Genomic DNA, 12722 nt, shown 5'->3' on the forward strand with positions numbered 1-12722 from the left:
TGGCGGCCATCTTGGCCGGCCATCTCGAATAGCAGGCGAAGCCCGGGCCGCCCAGTGGAGGGCCCTCGCCGGCGACCCTCGGTGGGCCAGCTGGATTGGGGGATGGCTCGAGTTGGGTACGCCAGGCCGCGGGGCCTCAACAATTTTCCAAGTAACAGGGCAGGCCAGGACAGAGTCGAGCTCCGCCACGAGGGCGAGCACTCGTGGGATGAACCGGAAGTTGGGAAGAGAAGGAGCGCCCAGGGGGTGGGCCGGAAGTTAATTTAAATTGGGTTGAGGGTGTGGTTGGCGGATTACTAAATCCTTGCGCGGAGGAGGAAGAGCGGGCAGGCAAGGAAGCGCAGAGGGTTGGGGCAAACTGCTAGTCCTACCCAATGTAGAGGAAGGAGGCGTGGGAGCAAGGCGGGCGGGAAGCGCGTAAGGGACGGAGCTAAAGTCCAGCCACGCTCGGGGGAGGGGTAGGGACGGGCGAGTGACGTGGAAGGGCGGAGCTAAAGTCCACCCAAGTTCAGGGAAGAGACTGTAAGACGGAAGTGAGTGGGGGCAGCGCCGAATGTGGATCCTAGTCTAGGGGAGGGAGAAGGGGCGGAAGGGGGAGGGCAGAAGTGTGCCGGAGGCGGCGCTAAGGTCACCCCTGCGTTCTGAGAGGAAGGGCGGGTAGCACCTGCCCAGAACGTGCACCTGGCGGGGTTCTGTGCCCTCCATGGGAGGGGAGGGGTGGGGAGGAGAAGCACGCATAAATGTCCGCTCAAGCTGTGGGGAGAACAGGGTTAATTGTGCCCTAAACACAGGTGTGGGGGGAGGTTGTCAAAACCAGAGCTGGAAAGACGTTAAAACAGTAGAAATAGATTTTATTTACAAAAATGTCGCAGGGAAGGAGACACTGCAGTATGGATCTGGGCTCCGTTCTGAATACAACTAGATCGAGTGGGACCTCATAGCTAAGAAGCAGTTGGAGTGTGTGAGGGAGGCGGTGGGGGTTGTTGAGTGATGGAAAATGACAGTCTGGGGGCGCCTGGGTGGCTCAGTGGGTTAAGCCGCTGCCTTCGGCTCAGGTCATGGTCTCGGGGTCCTGGGATCGTGTCCCGCATTGGGCTCGCTGCTCAGCGGGGAGCCTGCTTCCGTCTCTCTCTCTCTCTCTCCCCGCCTGCCTCTCCGTCTGCTTGTGATCTCTCTCTGTCAAATAAGTAAATAAAATCTTAAAAAAGAAAAGAAAATGACAGTCTGGGGGCTGCTGGCTGAAGCAACCCATTAAGATTCTCGCTGAAGGCAGGTGGGGGTGATCAGATGCCAGCTGAGGGCAACAGTGGGTATGAGAAGTTCGATCGGTTTCGAAGGTAGAGAAGTCTTGTTAAACTGACTTAGCAGGATTCTTACTAAAACTAGGTCCTAGGAGGAGGCACGTGGATGGGCCTTGTCTGTTAGGGAGCGCTTCAGGGGAGCCTGACTAATGGGTGGGTAAGCAAAGAATCTTTGTCAGGGAGGAGGAGTGAGGTGGGTAAGATCCTTGGTAGAGCCTCCTCCTCTGTGAGCGGGGTGCCTGTGTCAGGAAATGAGGGGTCTGCCACTGTGCAGATCTGATGTGTGCTCAGTGTGGGCCCAGTGTGTTCTCGTCTTCCTTGGGAGCCAAGGACCAGATAGTCTCCTATCTTCCTCAGAGTCCAGTATCTGGTGTTCATGCATCTTCCTTAGGTCCCAGGGCATACTGTGGTCTTGTCTTCCTCAGGGCCCAGGCGCTGATGTTCTTGGGGCTCTCCTATCATTCTTGGGCCCAGGACCTGACATACTGTCCTCTTGGAGTTTCCTAGCAGATTTGAGCAGCCCTGTGCATCCCTTTGGGTCATCCTGCCTGCTGGCTACCACACTTGTTCCTGGAGCTGTTAATTTTTATGGTCACTGTGGAGAGCAGCCATTTGCAGGCTGCTCATTGTTTATCTTATTTGTTGCAATTAAACAGTCTTGATTTTGATTAGTATTTACTCAGAGACCATACAGATGTTTTTCATTTTAACAGTATCCTTGGATTTTTCTGAGGCTACTGTGGATAAAACACCATCCACATTCCATAGGTAATTTGGCTTCTTCCCTTTCCATATTTTGACTTAAAAAATTGATGTTGTAAAGCCCTAGGTAATGCAACAGAGCCACATTAATTAGTCATGTTATTATTGCTTTATTTTGGATGTGACTAGGGATGCTTGTTGTGGTTCACCAACAAGTTTGATGGTGAACTTTAACAACGTCCATATGGCGGGCTCGATCCCAGGACCCCCAGATCATGACCTGAGCCAAAGGCAGACCCTTAATGACTGAGCCACCCAGGCACCCCGTGTTAGAGCATTTCTGAACAAATGTTAACTATTATGCATGTAATATATCAAAAATGTTATGCATCCTGTTTGCACTCAGGGCCCCAATCCTTCATTCAAACCTTCAGGGCCAGAACTAGTTTGCAACCCACAAGGGTTTTAGCAGGGTGGTAGGGTGCATTCACCACACTGTATGTAACAAGCTGAGCAGGTCTGAGGCAACATCTGGCTTTATATACATATAGCTGTAGCAAAATACATGAAGAGTCACCCTAAGCTGGAGAAAGACAATGTGTACATACCCTGGTTATTTCTGATAAATTTGGCAGATACATGATAGAGGAAGAATCTTGATTAGCAAAGATTTGGGAATTTAGAACTGCAGAAAGGGGGACGCCTGGGTGGCTCAGTTGGTTGGATGACTGCCTTCGGCTCAGGTCATGATCCTGGAGTCGCGGGATCGAGTCCCGCATCAGACTCCCAGCTCCATGGGGAGTCTGCTTCTCTCTCTGACCTTCTCCTCGCTCATGCTCTCTCTCACTGTCTCTCTCTCAAGTAAATAAATAAAATCTTTAAAAAAAAAAAAAAAGAACTGCAGAAAGGGCATTTGGGTTATGTAAAAATGGCTGGATTAGCAATAATACTTGTTTCATTCCATACCAAAGTTTAATTTGTACTTTTCCTCTCTTCATATACCCCGTATAGTCAAAGACATATGTATTATTGAAATATATTAGCATTCTTCCTTATGCTTCCTTGGTATTCTACTGATTTAATTTAAACAACATATGACTAAGAATAAGAGATATAGAACTGTATATTGGCCAAATCTCTATGGCAGCTAGTGGCATTCATTTGAGTCTTAAACCTGCCATGAGACTCAATCATGGACCCGATTTGATCTCCACTCACCATTCTCTTTTCTTTTTTCATCACACAGAGCATCTCAGATTGTTTCATGCAAAGGGGAGCACATGTTTAAAAGTCACTTAAAAAAAAGAAGAAACACAGGCCTTTAGGCCACTTCTCAGAATTCCTCAGACCTTTAAAACTTAAGGTTGGAGAAGCAGGAATGAATTAGCATTTTACCTATAAATTATTACCATGTAAATAGTAATACTATATAAATAAATGTACATAAAATATCTGGGATTAATTTGTTGGGAAATGCAGGGGACCTATAGTAAAATAAGTTTCTGGAAAGAGTTACAAGTAAACTTACATTTTAAAAACCGCTTATCATATTTCAGGATGGGAAGTCCAATTATAAATCCCAAATGATCACTAGGTTCAATTCAAGAGGAAACAGGATTATAGCAGGGCCTGTTGGGATCCTGGACCTTGGACTTTACTCTGTATTTCCTTCTTCCTCAAAATGTGAGGGAAGGAACTGACTAGTTCTTCACAAGAACAATCAAGGTTGGTGTGTTGGGTAGTGCAGTCAGTTAAGCATTCGAATCTTGGTTTCTGCTTGGGTCATGATCTCAGGGTCATGGATCTCTGCATGGAGTCCTAAAATGGGCTCCATGCTCAGAGTGGAGATTGCTTAATTCTCCCTTTCCCTCCCCACTCTCTTTCTCAAATAAATAAATAAATAAATAAATAAATATTGAAAAAAAGAAAAGAAAAATCAAGATGGATTCAAACTCATCTTAAGGAGAAATGGTCCCAGAAACTACTACTTCAAAAATGTCCCTTGTGTGGCACCTGGGTGGCTCAGTGGGTTAAAACCTCTACCTTCAGCTCCGGTCATGGTCCTGAGGTCCTGGGATTGGGCCCTAGCATAGGGCTCACTGCTCAGTGGGGAGCCTGCTTCCCCCCTCTCTTTCTGCCTACCTCTCTGCCTACTTGTGATTTCTCTGTCAAATAAATAAAATCTTTAAAAAAATAAAATTTAAAAAGTCCTTGTTTTTTTGCCAGTAAATTTATTTTTTTTCAAGATTTATAATTTATTTACTTGACAGGCAGAGATCACTTGTAGGCAGAAAGGCAGGCAGAGAAAGAGAGGTGGAAGCAGGCTCCCCATTGAGCCGAGAGCCTGATGCGGGGCTCCATTCCAGGACCCTGGGATCATGACCTGATCCAAAGGCAGAGGCTTTAACCCACTGGGCCAGCTAGGTGCCCCATCACAGGACATTTTTTTATGGTGGTGGTGGGAGACTCATTTTATGGTTCAGCAAGTTGGCACATTTTTAGATAAAGGCATATGGTTTGTTTCAAGCATTCTTATGTCACCTACTATGAAAAGGGACATGAGGGAGAGACTACTCATGTGTGTATGTGTAATTTGATCAAGCCACCATCTCAGCCTGGAGCTGCTCTGTGTTTTCACCTAGTACCTTTGGATCTCTGAAATGTCTCTCTGCCTTCTCTGTAGCCCCTTGGCTATGCCTGTGAGACTGAAGCTGAGAGGATTGGCCCTTCCTGCTGATTGTGGTGGATTTGTGCTCTTTGTGGGGTGTCCACTTCCTGAGGATTGGCTCTAAATCAAATGAGCACGGGTCAACCCAAGCCTGCAGAACTTGATTACCTATGATAGCTACTTCTCCCCCTAAATCATGGTTCAGCATGACTAAGGAAGAGCCTTGAAAGCAGAAGCTGGTTGGGAGTGAGAAAGGGTTACAATAAAGAAATTTGTGGGTTTTCTCTTCCAGGTAACAGAATATGCCACCATTCATTATCTGACACTGCATAATCCAGAGGCAAAGGGCTTCCAGGGATAGTTCCTGGGCTCGACTATCACCTTTAGCCAGGTACTGTCCCTTGTAGTGTACTGTCTTGGTTATTCCTAAGGCTTGTGTCCCCATGGTCTCAAAGTGGTTATCACAGTTTCAAGCACTACATGGAGCCATACAACATTTGGCTGAAAATTTCGGCATCGGGGGGTATATTTGTTTCTTGTGCTACTTTAACAAATTACGACAAATTTAGTGGCCTAAAACAACACAAATTTTTCATCCAAAGCTCTGGAGGTCAGAAGACCAAAATATGAGTGCCTGAGTGACTCAGTCAAGCACCTGCCTTTGGCCCAGGTCATGATCTGCAGGGTTCTGGAATCAAACCCCACATCTGGCTCCCTGCTCAGGGGGAAGTCTGCTTCTCCCTCTGTCTCTGTCCCTCCCCCAACTTGTGTTCTCTCTTTCTCTGCTCTCTCTAAAATAAAATAAAAAGGCCAAATGGGTCTTAATGGGCTAAAATGAAGACATTGGAAGAAATACAGTCCTTTCAGAGGCTGTAGGGGAGAATCCGTTTGCTTGTCCTTTCCATTGTAGAGACTTCGTGCATTCCTTGGCCCATGGCCTCATCCTCTGTCACTTTGTGGATTCTGCCTCCTTTGTGGTTTATGTCTGATGTTAAATGAAATGGAACTCCAACTAACAGCTTTTCCATATTGATTACAATCAATGAGTTTCTCAAATCTGTATGAATTTCCCAGGGTCAACTAAGGTGAAAGCCATAGTTGAAAGCCTGCCGACATTGACTTTATTCCTAGTGTTCTCTAGTATGAGTCCTCTTGTGTTGAAAAAGTGAGAACACCTCCTGAAGGCTGGTCCACGTTGATTACATATACACGGGTTTTCCCAGTATGAGTTCTCTGATATAGCAACATAAGTGCTATGTTTAAAGCCTTTTCTAAAATGAGTATCTCCATAGGTTTCTCTCCAGCGTGAATTCTGTGGTGTTGAGAAAAGAATGAGAAAAGCATGAATTTTTTCCTGAACGATTGCATTGTAGTGTTTCCCTTCTTTATAAATTATTAGTTGTAGAGTAAAGCAGTCCATCCTTGAAAATTATTTCCTGAACTTACTGCAAATATAAAGTTTTCTTTAAGTATAAATTCTCTCGTACTGAGTAATGGCTCATTGGTGTTTATACATTTATAAGGTTTTTATCCTGTATGAATTCTGAAACCTATGAAAGGCAGTATTTCTCAGTGAAAAGTCTCCCACACTCAACACATTTGTGAAGTTTGTCTCCTGAGTGAATTTGCTCTCAGTTAAAAGGGTTGAGCTCTGTTTGAGCTTCTCTACATTCATTACATTTATATGATCTCTCTTGCGTATGACTTCTCTGATATCATTGCATAATGGAAGAAGGGTCAAGTTCTAATCAGCTTTTCCCCCAAATTCATTATTATTGCAGCCTCTGTCCTGAATCAGTGTTTCCTGATAAGTACTATGTTTCACAAGAGATCAAGTAGAAGGAAAATAAATAAATGCTTTGTTGTACGCAGCTTCCAAGATGGCCTCTGGTGATTCCCCATTCCTGGAATTCACACTGTCCTGTGGTTCCCTCCTGCACTGTGCCAGGATTGGTCTGTGTAACTCATAGAATGTGGTAGAAGTGATGGTACATCCCTTCCAAGAGTAGATTGTAAAAGACACTGTGGCTTTAGTCTTGACTTGTTTCTCTCTCCTCATTCTGGAGGAATGTTATGAGGACACTCAAGCAGCCATGTACAGAGGCTCAAGCAATGATGATCTAAGGCCTCTTGCCAACAACTACATAAATAAACTTGTAAAATGTGGGACGCCTGGGTGGCTCAGTTGGTTAGGCAGCTGCCTTCGGCTCAGGTCATGATCCCAGCGTCCTGGGATCGAGTCCCACATCGGGCTCCTTGCTTGGCAGGGAGCCTGCTTCTCCCTCTGCCTCTGCCTGCCATTCTGTCTGCCTGTGCTCGCTCTCTCTCCCTCTCTCTCTGACAAATAAATAAATTAAAAAAAATTTTTTTAAAGAAAACTTGTAAAATGTATCCTCCATTACAGTTAAGCCTCACGTGACCACAGCCCCCAGACAATATCTTGATTATAGCCTCATGAGAGACCTTGAGGAAGAATCACCCAGTTAAGTTGCTCCTAAATTCCTGACCCACAGAAACTGTGACAATATCAAATGTTTGGTGTTTTAAGCTAGGAGTCAGCAAACTTGCAGCATCCAGGCCTAATATAGTTGGCTATCTTTTTAAAAAAAAAAGATATTATTTATTTGACAGAGACACAGCAAGAGAGGGAATACAAGCAGGGGGAGGGGAGAGGGAGAAGCTGGCTTCCTGCTGAGCAGGGAGCCCGATGTGGGGCTTGATCCCAGGATCCTGGGATCATGACCTGAGCCAAAGGCAGATGCTCAACCAACTGAGCCACCTAGTCACCCCCCAAAATACCATTTTTGTGGTCCCCTAAAGATAGCTTTGACCCTGGGTACTGTGATTTCTGTGCCTCATGGAAATCTAGGATGTCTAGGAATTGAAAGATCAGAGGCCACACACACCAAGGGGCTAGAACTGCCGTAGCCAAGGGGCATGGCCTTGTGAACTGAATGAAGGAATCTAGTCTTAAAAGGAACACCTGTGGGGCACCTGGGTGGCTCAGTGGATTAGACCTCTGCCTTCAGCTCAGGTCATGATTTCAGGGTTCTGGGATCAAGCCCCGAATTATTGGGCTCTCTGCTCAGTGGGGAGCCTTCTTCCCCTCTCTCTCTGCCTGCCTCTCTGCCTACCTGTGATCTCTGTCAAATAAATAAATAAAATCTTAAAAAAAAAAAAGGGGACACCTGTATCAACAGAGGAGAAGGTGCCACGGATAGAGACTTGGTTTGGCTGCTGCCAGAGTTCCCCTTTAAGGAGGGGCCTGCCATCATAAGCGGTGAGTTCCTCCAGGAGCCAAGGTCATGCTCCTTTCCTAGCAGCCCTGGCCACTAAGCGAGTAAGGCCATGTTCCAAAAGCCTGAATGTTTGCATTTAACATGACGCTCCTGTAACCAGCAGTCTCTTCTCTGGAGCCCACTGCTGGGCGGCACTGTGGTTCCTCCCCTTTTTAGTCTTTTTGTCTCTCATCGGTGTTATTCCCCACTAACCCATTTGAGGCAGGTAGAATAGGGAAGGGAGGGGAAATTACAGGAGGATAAAACAGAAACTAACGATGTGACACCATGAGTAGTTTAGCTTGTATGAAAGACGACGGGATTTGGAAGATGCAATTAAGGTTACAGATTAGTTGATTTAATTGAATCAAATGGGAGATTCTTGTGGGTCGGCCTGATTTGGCCAGTGTGAAGTCTTGAAAAGAGTGTTAAGAGACTCTATCCATTTTTTTTAAGATTTTATTTATTTATTTGACACAGAAAGAAAGATCGCAAGTAGGCAGAGCAGCAGGCAGAGGGAGAGAGAAGCAGGCTCCCCGCTGAGCAGAGAGCCAGATGCGGGACTCCAACCTAGGAAACTGGGATCACGACTTGAACCTAACGCAGACACTTAACCTACTGTACCACCCAGGTGCCCAGGACACTCTCCTGCTGGCTTGGAAGAGGCAAGCTGCTGTGAGCTCTACAGCTGCAAGGAAATGTATTTAGTCACAATCTGAATGAGCTTGGAAGCAGGTTCTTACACATTAAGTTTATTGATGAGAATGCAGCCCGCTGCCACCTTGACTGCTACCTTTGGAGACCCGAAGACAGAGGACCCAGCTAAGCCTTGCCAGACTTCTGACTCACAGGAGCAATGAGAAAATAAACGCATGTTGTTTTAAGCTATTAAATTTATGGTAGCTTGTTATACAGCAAGAGCAACAATAGAAACAGGCGCAAGTCCAGGTGAAAAACGCTGTGTACCTGGGCGCTTTGTTACTGTTAGGCGCTTCTACCAAAGAGCAGAACCGGGGTGCAGCCAGGATATGACCAACCCCATATACAACCCAGACTTAAAACAGAGGACCCTGACTCCAAAAAGCACCAACGAGTTGCCTGAGTTGACTGCCAGTATCTACCAATCAGAATGCATCATTTCCCCCCTTTCCACCGTTAGCATATTGGGCCTGAGGAGGAGACCTAGCAGGGCGGCACTTTATATAAGCAGGGCCTCTCCACAGCTAGGACTGGTGAATTTAGTTGTCCTGTGTCAGTGCTGTCTTCCTTCATTTGAGCTGTCACCCCAATATATCCTTGCCTTTGATTTCTGGTCCCGCCTCATTTCTTTCTATTCTTTTTTTAAAGATTTTATTTATTTATTTGACAGACAGAGACCACAGGTTGACAGGCAAGCAGAGAGAGGAAGGGAAGCAGGTTCCCCACTGAGCAGAGAGACCAATGTGGGGCTAAATCCCGGGACTCTGGGATCACGACCTGGGCCAAAGGCAGAGGCTTTAACCCACTGAGCCACCCAGGCGCCCCCCCCCCATTTCTATTGTTGGTCCCTAAGACCTGACTTCAGAAACACCTGCTGGCCAATGTGGGTGCGAAAAGTATGAAGGGAGATTTCATAAAACATGAAAGTATTTAAAATGTTTATACTATGCTATGGGGCGCCTGGGTGGCTCAGTCCTTAAGCGTCTGCCTTCCGCTCAGGTTGTGATCCTGAGGTGGTGGGATGGAGCCAGCGTCTGGTTCCCGGTTCAACGGGAGGCGTTCTTCTCCTTCTCCTACTCCCCCTGCTTGTGTACCCTCTCTCGCTATGTCTCTGTTAAAAAAAAAAAAAATATATATATATATATATAGATATAGATATATAGATATATCTATATCTATATCTATATCTCCATCCATCCATCCCCCGGCATTTAGAAGTTGCACTTCTAGAAGTTCTTCTTTAAAAGACCTTAGTAATTAAACAATAGTGAATTTACATTGAGGGTTTAGTGTGTGTCGAGCGCACAGGTATGAGCAGTATACTCTTCTCACAGTTTTCTAATTACTCTGATTTGCAGATGATGGTAAGTCTTAGAGAGCTGGGGTCTTTTTACTTGGGTTAGGGAGCTGGGAAGCATCTGTGCTAATCTGAGGCACAGGTTGTGTCTGTTTAAATCCAGTCACTCTTAATCCCACTTGATTATTATCAGATGTGTACAGTGATAAAATACATTGTCAAATGTATATTGTCTAATTTAGGAGCAGGGTACACGGCTGCTCACACAATCTCGTTATCTGAATATCCGAAAATGTTGTAAACAGAATGTTGAGGAAAAGTAAATCCAATAAATGCAATATTTTCTGAGGTTCACATATCTCTGGCTGAGGGAGTTACCGCTCATTCGTTCCTAGACAGATCGTCTCCAAGCCACTGACTTTTCCTTATATTAAAAATAGTAAGAGCCCAAAGTACATTTCAGTCACCAGGAAAAGGTCTCTACCGCCCCTACAGGCCGGCTGGGTGCTCCGCGTGTAGTCGGCCAAGGGGAATCCAATGAGGCTGCGGTGGATTTCAGGCTCTTGTTTGCCTGTGCTCGAGGCTGAACTCAGCAGATGAGTTTCCCTTTTACTTGTGGGGTCACCTTAGAGCGTCGCGATCGGAATCCTTCGTGAACGCCCCGAGGATCTTAACATTCCAGGATCCGCTGTCGTCTCCTCTTATCGCCAATAGAGGGCGCCGCCGCCGCAGCCAATGCAACCTACAGGAAAAGGCGTTGCGACGCGTCCCTCCGCCTCTGGGAGATGTAGGCGACGGTGGAGTACGCACGCGTAGCGGAGAACCGGAAGCGGGTGCACCTGCTCCGGCAGGGGTGGGCGGTAGCGTTGCGACTGGGAAGTGGTGGAGATCCTGGCGTCTATCTTGCTGTTGGTGGGAAAGCTGCGCGATTAGCGCTAGGGCTGAGGCGGCGGTGGGGCTGCCGGGAGGACCCCGGGCAGGGTCGCGGGTGGTTTCAGTGGGGCCAGGTGGCTGCTGCTGGCTGTCACTGGGGTGTCTTCTCCCAGATACGCTGTCTGGACAGAGCCTTTCGCAGATCCAACCTCGCTTCCCAGCAAGACGTCCGTCTTCTGGAGGAGGGGAGGCACTGGAGCAGACCTCTCTGGCCCCTGTATATCTGTACATCCTACACATACTGCGTTCCCCTCCCAGGGGGTAGCTCAGTTCCTGTCCAGTCACAAGAGACTGCTGAGGGCCCTAGAGTCCTTGGGATCCACTGACCTTGAAGCTAAAGAGCAAGTTCTGAGCCCCACCCCCACTCCCCATGTACAGTGGTGAACAGGGACCAGATTCTCAATGGAAAAGGCAGATTCCAGTGTACGGCTCTTTAAAAATCCTGTCCTGACCACAGAGCAGACTTTTGTTTGTTTGTTTGTTTGTTTGAATTTAAAATCAATATATAGTGTATTATTAGTTTCAGAGGTAGAGTTTAGTGATTAGGCGGGGTTTGTTTTATTTTGTTTGCCCTGCTTCTTCCCTCTGGAAGAGAACCTCCTTTTCTGTGTCCTCCAGGGTCCCTGGGAGGCCTTTTCTCAATTCTGGAAGGAGTTATCACAAATACACAACTCAAAAATAAAATATATTTTTTAAAGATTTTATTTAACAGAGATCACAAGTAGGCAGAGAGGCAGGCAGAGACACAGGGGTAGCAGGCTCCCTGCTGAGCAGAGAGCCTGATGCCTGGCTCCATTCCAGGACCCTGGGATAGTGACCTGAGCTGAAGGCAGCGGCTTAATACACTGAGCCACCCAGGCGCCCCTTAAAACATTTTTATTAAGTAATCTCTACTTCCATAGTGCGGCTGAAACTCACAAATTCAAGATCAAGAGTCACATGCTCCACTGACTGAGCCAGCCAGGTTCCCCTGTGGTTTTCTTTTTAACATAGAAAAGCTGCAAATAATAGACTTTCATAGACCTTTAACCAGCTTCCCCTAATGCTAACATTTTAGGTAGCCATGACATACTTACCAAACTGAGGAAACTACCAGGGTGCCTGGATGGCTCTAGTGGCAAGAGTTCGCAATTCCTGCTCTCAACGTCTGAGTCCCCCATGTTGGGTGTAGAAATAACTTTAAAAACAACAACTAGGTGGGGCACCTGAGTGACTCAGTTAAGCATCTGCCTTCTGCTCATGTCCTGATCTCCTGAGCAGTCCTGGGATGGAGCCTATTTCAGGCTCTCCTCAGCCAGGGCCTGCTGCTCCCCCTGCTTATGCTCTCTCTCTCAAATAAAAGTCTAAAAATAAAATAAACAACTAAGAAATGATCACTGGTTCACTGTTAATGACTGAAGTACAAACTTGAATTCTGTTTTTCCCCAAACGTCCACTTTTGTTCCAGGATCCCACATTGCATTTATTTGTGGTATCTCCTTAGTCTTTTCCAATTGGTGACAATTCCTTCGTCTTTCCTTCGCTTTCATGACCCTGATCCTTCTACATAGTACTGCTCAGTTATTTTTGGTAATGTCGCTCAGTTTGGCTTTGGTGCTTTTCTTGATTAGATTGAGACAATGCATTTTTGACAAGAATTTCATTGAAGTGATGGTTAAGGTGGTGCCTGCCAGTGTTCTCCATTGTCAAGGTACTGTTTTGCCCTTTAGAATAAAAAAATACATTGGTGGAGATTCTGAGTCTCCTCATGCTTTCCCAGGCTGTGCTGGAGGATCCCGACCTAGGACCCTGAGTCTCAAACCCTGCTGGGGCTACTCTAGGGTCTCGCACATTCTTCCCCAATG

The 12722-nt window shown here is 46.4% G+C and overlaps 1 protein-coding gene across 1 annotated transcript in view; it reads left to right on the forward strand.

Moving 5' to 3' along the window:
- The first annotated feature begins 35 nt into the window (after positions 1 to 35).
- Positions 36 to 12722, forward strand: part of LOC309852601 (zinc finger and SCAN domain-containing protein 18-like) — a 68449-nt gene continuing 55762 nt past the window's right edge. The window contains exons 1-2 of the mRNA XM_082709588.1: positions 36 to 116; positions 4964 to 5062. The gene's annotated coding sequence lies outside the window, so the exon portion shown is untranslated. The remainder of the gene's footprint in view (positions 117 to 4963; positions 5063 to 12722) is intronic.

The sequence above is a fragment of the Mustela nivalis genome (genome assembly GCF_964662115.1).
Source record: "Mustela nivalis genome assembly, chromosome: 18".
NCBI lineage: Eukaryota > Metazoa > Chordata > Mammalia > Carnivora > Mustelidae > Mustela > Mustela nivalis.